The following is an 11,103-nucleotide window of genomic DNA, read 5'->3' as shown; positions in this document are numbered from 1 at the left end:
GAAAATCCTACCTTCCATAGTCCATCGGTAAACAGCCTGCCAGAAGAAACAAATGTTGAAACACTCATGAATGCAGGCGATTGTTTTCACGGTTAGCACTGAACCACATGTTTTTGCATGCTTAGAGCCCAGAGAAATTATTTGGTTTAGACTCCACTAACACACATACAGTCCATTCATTCTTTTACATACCACAGTATCTTTATGGTAGCTTTTTCTCTCTCTCTCTATCATTTTGACATAAACATGTTTAGGATACAAAGAGACTTGCGCTAGATTTTGCTTACATGAACATTTTGTTAACCAGAATTCAAACCATTTTAAAACCTTATTCCTATTATTGTCCCAAATTCAATAAACATATTCTTTCAGAAGGATAGATTTTTGACATAATTTCAAAGGGAGCAATAAACTTAGTTTGACAATGTCCCCCTTCAGACCAAAATAATAAAAGCTCATTTATACCTCCTTAAATATGTCAAAATGAAACATGAGCAGGAAGATAAGCTCATCTGTGTGGCATTTTAGCACTGATTCAAGCAGGAATGAGTGGGTCTTTGTTTCAAGGCAGGCTAACAGGAAGTGGTGGCAGAGGGACAGCGAGGGACACTCATCTCCTGGATTGAAGGAATGCTTGGAGATGCAGGATCCCTTTTTGATCAGAGCTCGCTGATGGATCAGTCGGAGAAAGGCAAATTAGGATCAGGCTGGCGCTTGCTGACAACAGGGCCAATTCTGATATCCTTTCTTCTCTCAATGCGGTTTGTCTCTTTCATGATGACTTTTTTCGGATAGCATGAGAAACTGGCCTCTAACCCTGGTCGTTGACCACCGAGTCCGTAGCACAAGGCCAGAATTCAGCGTGGACCTTTTTAGGAAGGGGATACGGGGGCTGATTGAAAATGAGGACTACTTTCCCAACAGTACTACAGAATGTTTCCTTTGAGCAGTGTGAGCTATGGGAGCTTTCACAGAGGAAAGGGAGGCTGATTGATCTGAGGAGGGTTTTTTTCCTCTCTGCTTGTTAAACAAGATAAAGCTTTCATTAGGAACGGAGCAGAGGGCACTGGGGCCTGTCCAGTAGCTGGAAAGCAAGTTTCCTTGTTGGGCTGAAACGGTGGCTGTGATTAATGTGTGTGCTGTCCACATTTGGGAAAAGCAAAGTGGAAAAAAAAAGAGAATAAGACAAAATGTGTGTGAGAATAAAAGAGCGGGGCATTGTGTAAACAAATGTCCGTCTCAGCAGTGGTTAAATGGTGGTATAATAACTGGGTATAGGACCTATCCACGTGCCATCGGGTACATTGGGCAACAAATAATCCCCTCCCTGGAGATGTTTCCATCATTTCAGTGGCAGTTTCTTGTAGTGTCAGGTTGCCAGCTTGAAGCTCGATTGTATCTGAGCCATTAAGGGTGAAGGACCGTGGCTCAACAGTGCCAGCAAATAATAAGAAGAAGATGAAGAAGAAGAAGAAGAAGACAATACGTACTTCAATTATAGTAGATCTTTTATCATCTACAACTGCTTTTAATACCATTAGTAGTAGTATTACTAGCAGCAGTAGTAGTAGTAGCAGTAGAATTAGTAATAGGAGGAGGAGGAGGAGAAGCAGAAACATCAGTTTTACAGCATTTGATTAGCCATTTGTGATGGTTGAACCGACAACACAGCACTGTTAAATCTACAGCAAACCTGATAAAAGTGAGCATCATAAAGACAGACTGGGAAAAGGAAATTGTGCATAATAGACAAAAAAAAAGAATGAAAGAAACAGTGTGTGCTTAAAGAAAGAGAGAGAGAGAGAGAGAGAGAGAGAGAGAGACCCTGCACAGAAAGAATTTATGTCCCTGTCAGGTTTCTTTTTCCTCACATTGCTGAAAACAGTAAGGCTGTGGAATGAGGCAAATCAAAGATGGCTACCGACAGGACAAGGACGCCGTTATTTCATCTCGAAACAATAAATTCCAAAATACAGAGACACTTACAAAGGGCTGATTTGGTGCACACAGTTCTCTCCATACTGTTAGCATAGCATAGTGTAGCATCAAGGTCATCTCTGTTTATAATACTGTACCTACAGAAGCAGAACCGTCTGCTCACTGAGTAATTGAGTTATACACCTCAACATGCCACAAGTAGCTATAGATCCATCCCATTGATTAAGCTATCAAGAATCGAATTAATGTTAATACAATCGGTGTTCAAGTTAAACTGGAACTGATGATGAGAATCTTAGCCGCGGTAAAACATTTGAATGGTGCAAAGGTTTTAAAGGAGGCTGTATGTCCGTGAATGATGATGCTGAAAATTGAAAATTTATGAACAACTTATCACCAACAGAGACACTTGTTTGTGGGAACTGTACACATAATCATTCACAAACACCACTTTCACATTACAGGAACTCAGCTGGGTGTTATTGCAACATCCCCCGTACAGTCATATGAGTTCCTAGGAGGTCAGTGTTTTAGACGGGATCATCGATCCAGCATATTGAGAAAACTTCCTAACTTTTAAAATACTGGGATAAGTGCATTAGTTGTAGCAGCGGATTATATACAGCAATAAAGGTAGTTTTGGCTCTCATAACTGATTCAGGGCACAAAAGTATTACAGATTTGAATTAGGTCACAGGATGCTAAAACATGTCTTCAGACTCATTTCCTCTGATTTACTCACACTATCATTCACTTACTTACTTATTCTCTGTAACGCTTATCCTGTACAGGGCTGTGGGGCCCTGGAGCCTATCCCAGAAGACATTGGGCAGAAGGCAGGATAGACCCTGGAATGGATGCCAACCCATGACAGGGCACACAAGCTCACACATACTTACACAATAGTCCATATTTGGGAATGTCAATTGGCCTAATCTGTATGTCTTTGGACTGTAGGAGATAACCAGAGTACTCGGAGAAAACCCACCGAGCACAGGGAACACAAGCAAACTCCATGCACACAAATCTGAGGCAAGGATCAAACCCTTAACCATAGAGGCTTGAGGATCACTACACATATGTGCCACATCTGGTTTACTCATCAAACACTATTAAAAAATAAACATGTGTTGTGGTAAAAATAGATATGTATTGAATTAATCATTAATATAAAACCCATATAATTGTAATTTAGCTTAGTTTTAATTAAATTGTGTGTGAGAACCAGAGACAAAGAGAGAGAGAGAGAGAGAGAGAGAGAGAGAGAGAGAGGTGATAGCATCAAATGCCAAATGCACCAATGCTACCATGCTGTAGAGCAAACAGAGTACGCACTGGATACCAACATATCAGGTAAGTATAGTATATAAAGAAATCTTCAACCTAAAGATAATAAAACCTGTAAAATCATCTTTTTCCTTTTCTCTCAGGCAGCATGTTCTGGCTTTCCATCAGACATATGACTGCCCCAATGCTGGCAGCTTAATGGATATAGGGGCACTATGTGTGTGCGTTGGGCACTTGGATGCATTAGGATCATACCAGCTGTCACTCTGTACACAATAAAAGAGTAAAATACACCAAGCATGGCACTCAAAAAGACTCAACTCCACTCCTCTGTCCATCCTGAAACCAGAAAGATGATAAAGGAAAGAATTGCAGACAATTGTTTCATTCAAAATCCTCATCGTACAGCTATACTTTAAATATATATATAAATAATGTGACTCAGAATTATAAAAGAATGCAATAAAATGTCCAAAACAAACTATTCTAAAGACTGTCTACTAAATATTTTTTAAAGCTTCTCAAAAGCCCATGATACTGCTCAAATGAATATTTATTGTTTTCCCAAGTTCAACATTATCTTCTCATTAGAGTTCTAATATATGAAAATGAAGTGTACGAGAACATCGGCCAGACAGTTGTCATTCTGTGCTCCCATTCTTCGGGATGAATGAGTCTGTATGTGCTGATTCTTCATCAGTCAGGCTAAAATGAGGAGCAGGTGAAGGCTTAAGTCTGAGTGGGAGAGAGGAGTTTGTTGGGGTTGGATTTGCTCACTGGGCCTGTTCCCTCTCCTGGGAGCCTGATTTCACTCACTAACACACAGCTTAGGCAGTCATGAGCGGAAACAGGAAACATACACATTGGCTGAGGACCAGTGGTTGAGGAGAATACAGGTCACGCTGACCCATAGCTGATGAATCTGTTGTCTTGACGTCTGTGTTTTTTTTTACTGTGGAATGTGCTGAGTAATGCCTGATAGCTTTGCCCATGTAAATGTGTAATACTGGATTATTTGATGTAATGTTATCACATGGTTGTTACTGTACTTTTAATAAAGGTATGCTATGCAGGGAATCAAACATCACAGCATGTTATCACGAAGCTGTAATCAAGCTGATTATTTTCCAATAGCATTACTGGAGTGTTTTATTTTCCTTACATCACAGCAATTTGTACATTATATTGCTAAAATAAAATAAATGTAAAAAAAAAAAAAAAAAGTATAATAAACAACACATTGTACACTGCATGGCCAAGATAATTTGCTTGTCTAAAAGCTTGGCCTACTTTAAACTAAGGCAATAACTAAGGAGGTTGCTGTTGGTGTTGTTGTGTTAAGTATAGTCGAATGCAAGTTAAACTTCATGGAAGAAAAATAGATCACTTAATGGAGGTCACTTAAAAAACAATAGTAAAAATCACAGCCATGTTTAACAGTGAAGGTATGAGCATTTCCAAATGCACAATGTGATGAGAACTCACAGGACTGGGACTAAACAGCTGTGGTCATGAGAAAACCTCTTGTTTGTCAGACTTATCAGAAAATAAAGGCTTCAGCTTGCTAGGGAGAACAAAGATTGGACTTTGAAGCAATAACAAAAAGATCACGTGGTCTGATGAGTTCTGATTATTCCAGAATGATTTGTGCATCAAGATAAGAACGTATCTTGAGCCTTAAGGCCTCATGCCCTAAGTCTCCTGGGATAGGCTCCAGGCCTCCCGCAACCATGATGCTGTAGATGATGGGTGAATGACTAAGTGAGTGACATGAGAAAATATGTGCAAAAAAAAAAAAAAATCCGTTTAGGTTATATAAAATAGAAATTTTCAGTAGTCAAATTTTCACCACGTGAAGGGTTTTCCAAGGTCACCACACATATGCATGTAATTGTCTTCCTAACGAACATTAATCAGCTCAAATGAAAACAACATGCTAAGAAGACGTCTAAAACTGGGCAAACATCTATACAGAAACAGCCTCGTATTTCTTAAACATTCTGGGGGAATCTGTGAGGGAAAACATTGCTTATAGAATCGTAATTACTAAGCGATCTGCAGATGCCTGAGGGCCAAATGTCCATCAATAATTTAGAAACGGATTGTCCGTACAAAATGTTTTTGGCTTTCACGGCACCACTCATGCATATTTTTCACTCGTTCCATTGTCACAACTGTGGCATTTCACCAAAATGGAAATCCCTGCCCTGCTGAACAGTAGGGTCAGCTCTTTATACTCGTTCTGAAAAATCTGTAACTGATTTCGAGCTAGGGTTTATGTTGCCTGATTTAAGCACTTCCAGACACAATGTATTATTGTTTGTGAGTAGCTTAACTTTTCACATGATTTATCTATACACACTTGGCTGTTCACCTCGACACCAAATTCCTACTGTCAGGCAAAGCGGGAGGACACGTGGACATAAATAATCCCCCCAAATTTATATGTGCTGCGTCTCAGGGGCATGAAAAATCTCCCTGATATCAGGCCGCTGCTGGAAAAGTCCCAGTCAGTGTTCTGGTTTTAAGCATCTTCACACTCCCTTAACTTCTTTGCCCGGATATAAAAATGGCTCACCAACTGAGAGATTGGATTTCACAATTTCTTTTTCCAAAAGACTGTGAAGTCGTTTTGAGCATGCTGCATTCTTCTAGCACGAAATGAAGCTCTGATTAGAGACACCTGTCATGGAGCGGCCTTTCATAGCTCACTTCTGATCTGGGTGCATTTTTGGATTCCAGTAAATGTTACATACAGTTTATAGTTGCCCCGCTACCACACACACACACACACACACACACACACACACTAAGCCTTAGGTAAACACCCCTGATATTGGCTTACCCTCCATGACAGGATTGTAGTTATAGAGCTCCGTAGTGGGGGAGGACTGAACCTGACACCCGCGGCCACTGTCGGTCACACCTTTATGTTTTATGGGTGTGATGGGAAGGGCAGGTTCAAAACCCCCTGTATTTTCAGCAGCTGCAGGGAACGAGAAGGCAGCGCAAATGCCTACAGAGTTGTAATTCGTTACGAATTATAAAACATATTTGACAAAAGCAGGCCATTCTCCTTTGTGTGTGTGTGTGTGTGTGTGTGTGTGTGTATTTTATCCATTGCCAGTAATGCATCTGCTCCGTACCAAAATCCAACACTGGAACACAGAAGTCACAAAGTTACACATTAACCCATTTCCCCCTCTTTCTTAAGCAATCTTAGGGTTGAAAAATCTGTTGGAAAAGATAGATCTGTAAAAGATAGAGCTAAAACCGCAGACTTTTCAGAGAGCACTAAATCAACATAGCGACTACACAATTTGCAAGAATTCCTCTGCATGTTTGGCCTTTTTAGCTGTCACAGGCCTTGATCCATGGTGCACGCCGCTCCGACAAATATATACTGCGTGTATTATATTTGGCTGTTGGAACAGTGTTAACTCGACAGATTCATACATCAAATTACATCTAGCAACTGTTAATGCAACTAAAGGTCTGTTTTTAACTTTGAGGTTGGAAGAGAGAGACCGGATCTTCCGTCTGAGCCCCTAGAAAACTGGCTCGATGCAAACTGAATCCTCTGAAAGGGAAAAGTGGAAGTGGGATAAGGAGGGAGAACGAACTAGTGCCAGGACTGTGGACTGTTGTAATTAGTTGCACCTGTTTTCTTTAGCACTGCTCTGGTTTCTCTGTACAAATGCTTGTAGAGGAGTCATCAAAGTTTCACTAGGCTGATCCTCCTCAATACACTCTTTGTTGCAAGTTAACAAGGAAGCAGCCGGCTAAAATGTGTGACCAAAAGTTTTGGCAGTGTGATGAGTGGCAGTGTGATGTGTACAAATTGTGGTGTAGTGGTTAGCAAAGCTGCCTTCCAAGCAGTTGACCCGGGTTTGATGACCGGCCAGCATAGCAAACTTCGTGGGGTAGGGGTAGCTCAGTGATTAAGGCACTGGACAACATTTTGGAAGGTCAAAGGTTCAAACCCTAGTTGCACCCCCAACAAGTTGCTGATGTTTGGCCCTTGAGCATTGCCCTTTACCCTTAACTGCACAAATTTATAATGAGATAAAAATGGTAGGGCACCTGCCAAAAGACATGAATGTAACTATAAAAGTCTAAAACAATAAAACAATATAGATATATACAGTAAGGTAAATAATTTAAACAGGAATACTGTTAGAACGCATTAAAGGTTGTGTCTCGACCAAAACTAGAAAAGGTAAAACTTTAAGGTAAATGTGAAGGCAGTGCTACCTAGTGGCTAGTAGTGATTACTGCACCCCCTGACCATTGGATAACTTTATTAACTTTTTCTGGGGGAAAAATAATAATAATAAATTGTTTTAAATGAGAAGTATTTAAGGACTTGTTTTAATGAGATTTTGATGATTCAACCTCACAGTTTTATGTAACTCTGGCAATAACATCAATAGGGGTTAAGCCAGTTGCTGCACCATTGATATGTTCTGTCCGGTGTCTATTGATGAAAACTCTGAATAAACTTTTCTGGTCACAGTTATTTATTTATTTATTTATTTATTTGTTTATTTATTGCAGCTTTAATAGACATGATTGTCATTATTAATAAGGCATCATTAAATGCATCATATTTTACAATTTCTTTAACAACACAGGACTCAGAGCTCCCACAATCTGTGTCTGTTCAAACTCAAGCTAAAATACTTCTCAGAAAATACTTTAATATAATATTACTTTAATATAATATTATATATAATGTATCTATAATATATATAATATATATATACCCCCAGTTATTTATTTGACTCCTCTTCCAAACATGCCATTTTAGTGTCTATGTAAATTAGTTACTGCTGAGCCGCACCTACAGTACCAGAGAACAGCAGAGCTGAGCAACAAGGCAGGGAATGGTGTCTACGTATATGAGGTCACAATAGTGGAACAATCTAATTGGCTTGCTTAAGCCCCGCCCCATAGAGAAATGAAAAAAAAACAAAGATTTTTGCCCATTGTTTGTTTATTTGCTTGTTAATATGGACACACACACACACACACACACACACTGTAGAGCTGAATGACTAAAAGGGAATTTTGCTTAAAAGGTCCCATTTAATGCCTAAAAGTGTTTATACTACAACACTATTCAATGTTTATTGCTGACTGTAGATAAGGGATTTATTAATTTTCCAAAAGAAGCTCTGAAAGTACTTGCACTAGTTATTATATTAACTAACCCAACATTAACCATACCTATAACATAAAAAATTGCTTTGGCCCAAGAGGAGTAAACCACTTCAGGATGTAACTGATCATCTTGGTGCTTTGCAGTGGGCGGCATTACATCAGCACATCACTGATTATTTTCATATTACAACACGATAATACTGTACCATGGTGCTGTACTTCTTATAGGGCTATAACAATCTAGTCCCCTATGCAACAAATTATGCTGCGGTTGCTTAATTTATAGTTTATTAATTTTCTGGTCTGGAAATTAGCTCTGCCCCCAGCCAGAAGAAAGTTTTTCAGTTCTGCTTGGCATGTACTGAATAGTTTCAACAGAGAGGATGTATTCGGTTGAGGAAGGGCAGAGAGTCACTGTTTCATTGCAGTTGCAAATTGCTGGCAACATTACAAACTGGCCCTTTAATGGTCACCCACTCGAAGTTTTTCCCCAAACACTCATCTAAGTTTATGTTGTGTGTAATATAAATAACAGCAGAGGGGAACAGAGGAGGATTAAATTTAGTCATTGCTGATAAGTAAGCATTCGTAATCATTGAAGCATTTTCATAATGAGTTGGGGAGAATTGAATTTACAGTTAATCACACTTAGTGTGTAGTCTTATTAAATGCAACACTCATTATACAGAAACTTAAGAGTTAAAAAGGATGTGATTCAGGTAAAGTATTTAACCTGCTAAGACCCGAACTCTAACGATGTGTGCCTTGCATGTTTTTTTACAGTTTCTAATTATCAGCACTTCTAATTATTAAACTGGAAATTATTATTGAACGTTAAGAGAACGGTGAGGACGGTCGGGTCTCATGTTAGGTCTAAGATGGCACTTAAAATCTGGCATTGTGTGACATGCAATTGAAGTGTGGCACGTTTTTAGAGAAAGACTCGCAGCCAGAAGAGATACATGTGTGTCAATCAGAAAGGAAAATAATTTGGAAAAAGAAACCCTTTGAGTAAAATGGCAGTTCAAATGAAGTATGACACATGGAGCGGGCTGATAATGTAGGCCTTCAACTTGTAACCTCTAAAAGAGCACAATGCCAAATGAGAGGAGAGTCAGTAGAGCGTAGGAGAGGAGCGGGTAAATAATGTAAACCTACACCATTATCTGCTTGGCAAAGCTCATCAGTGAGCCTCTACAATAGCTACAATTGAATTGCTGATTGCATCTCTCTCTTTCTCTCGCTCAGGCTCTGTGTCTAATTGGTACAAAAGGTAAGCAAGCCAATACAGAGAGAGAGAGAGAGAGAGAGAGAGAGAGAGAGAGAGAATGTCTGTGGCCTACAGTATGTCAAGGTCAGACCGATGCCACATATTATTTAGGGGCAGACTGTCACTAACAGATTTTATATATATATATATATATATATATATATATATATATATATATATATATGAAGAATGTTTTCAAAAGCATCTTTTGCTTACGACATATTTTTGTATGTGCCCAAGACTTTTGCACAGGACTATAAGTAAAAAAGTTATTAGGTTTTACTGAGTGTGCTGGAGAATATGAGCTCTTCTGGTAACACTCGCCTCTTTCTATTTTTATGCAAATCCCAGGAGCGTACATTAGGTTTTTTGCTTCCATCTGAAAACTGGTCTGTCTTGTACTATATATTTCTTTTTTTTACAGCCATGCATATATTCTCCTGTAATGTTATTTATTTATTAATTTTTAAGTTATATAGGAAAATACTGCATGGTTTTGTACATACTTATCAGACATGATAAACATAAATAACAAAATTGGTACAACTTATATGGTGCCTAAGACTTTTGCACAGTACTATGTATGTACAGTAATTACATCAGCACATGCGTGTACTGTAGCTTCATAAGATCCCCATAAAGTTAACCATTAAAGTGATGCCATGTTAAAAATCCAAAAGAAAGTGGAATTTTTAGATCACATCTTTCTTTCCATGTCTATGTTCTACAGCAGCTACAGACTTCTGATATAAATAAATGAATATACGTACACTGTTATAGCAGGTTTCATTTATGTCTCGCTAAGTGTATTAATAGTTTAACTGTACACGTCCTTATTTCTAGGGAAATAACTTTTCAGCTAAAATAGTTGCAGTGTAGTCAGTAATTGTTTTTTAATTGTTTTAAAAGAACAGTTCTAAAATGAAATATCCTTACATTTCATTAAGCATTCATCAGGACCCTAATCATGGAATTAAAAAGACCCAGCACTCACATTATTGCTTGTTTAGTCAACTTTGATGCCCAGCAGAGTGGTCAGTACTGCACCATTTGGTAATTTGGACTGCATCAAGAAGCAAAGAACAACCATTTTAAGCTTTCTGTGCTTCTTTTCACTCAGCAGGCCTGCTTTCCGCTTTCTTGCACACTGAAGCTAGATTGCCTAAAAAACTGAAAAGAACCTGAGCATTTTCTTTGGCTTGACATCGCATTTAAACTTTAGTTTAATCCCAATCATCACAGTGCCATGTTTCCACCGGACACCAGTGTTTTCATAGCAGCCGTAATGACTGCTCTTGGCCACGAGCTGGCCATGATCTTCATCCTTCTGTCCTGCAGGTGGGGGGTCTCTGCTTTTACAGTCTGCTCTCTCTCTGCTGTATAAAATAGCGGATTTTTCCAGTTCGTCCTTCACCGCCCACGCAGGAGAGCCACTTTTTGTCCAG

Source organism: Clarias gariepinus, chromosome 6, assembly GCF_024256425.1.
Source record: "Clarias gariepinus isolate MV-2021 ecotype Netherlands chromosome 6, CGAR_prim_01v2, whole genome shotgun sequence".
NCBI lineage: Eukaryota > Metazoa > Chordata > Actinopteri > Siluriformes > Clariidae > Clarias > Clarias gariepinus.
The sequence above is the reverse complement of the archived record's forward strand: the minus strand, read 5'-3'. Positions refer to the sequence as shown.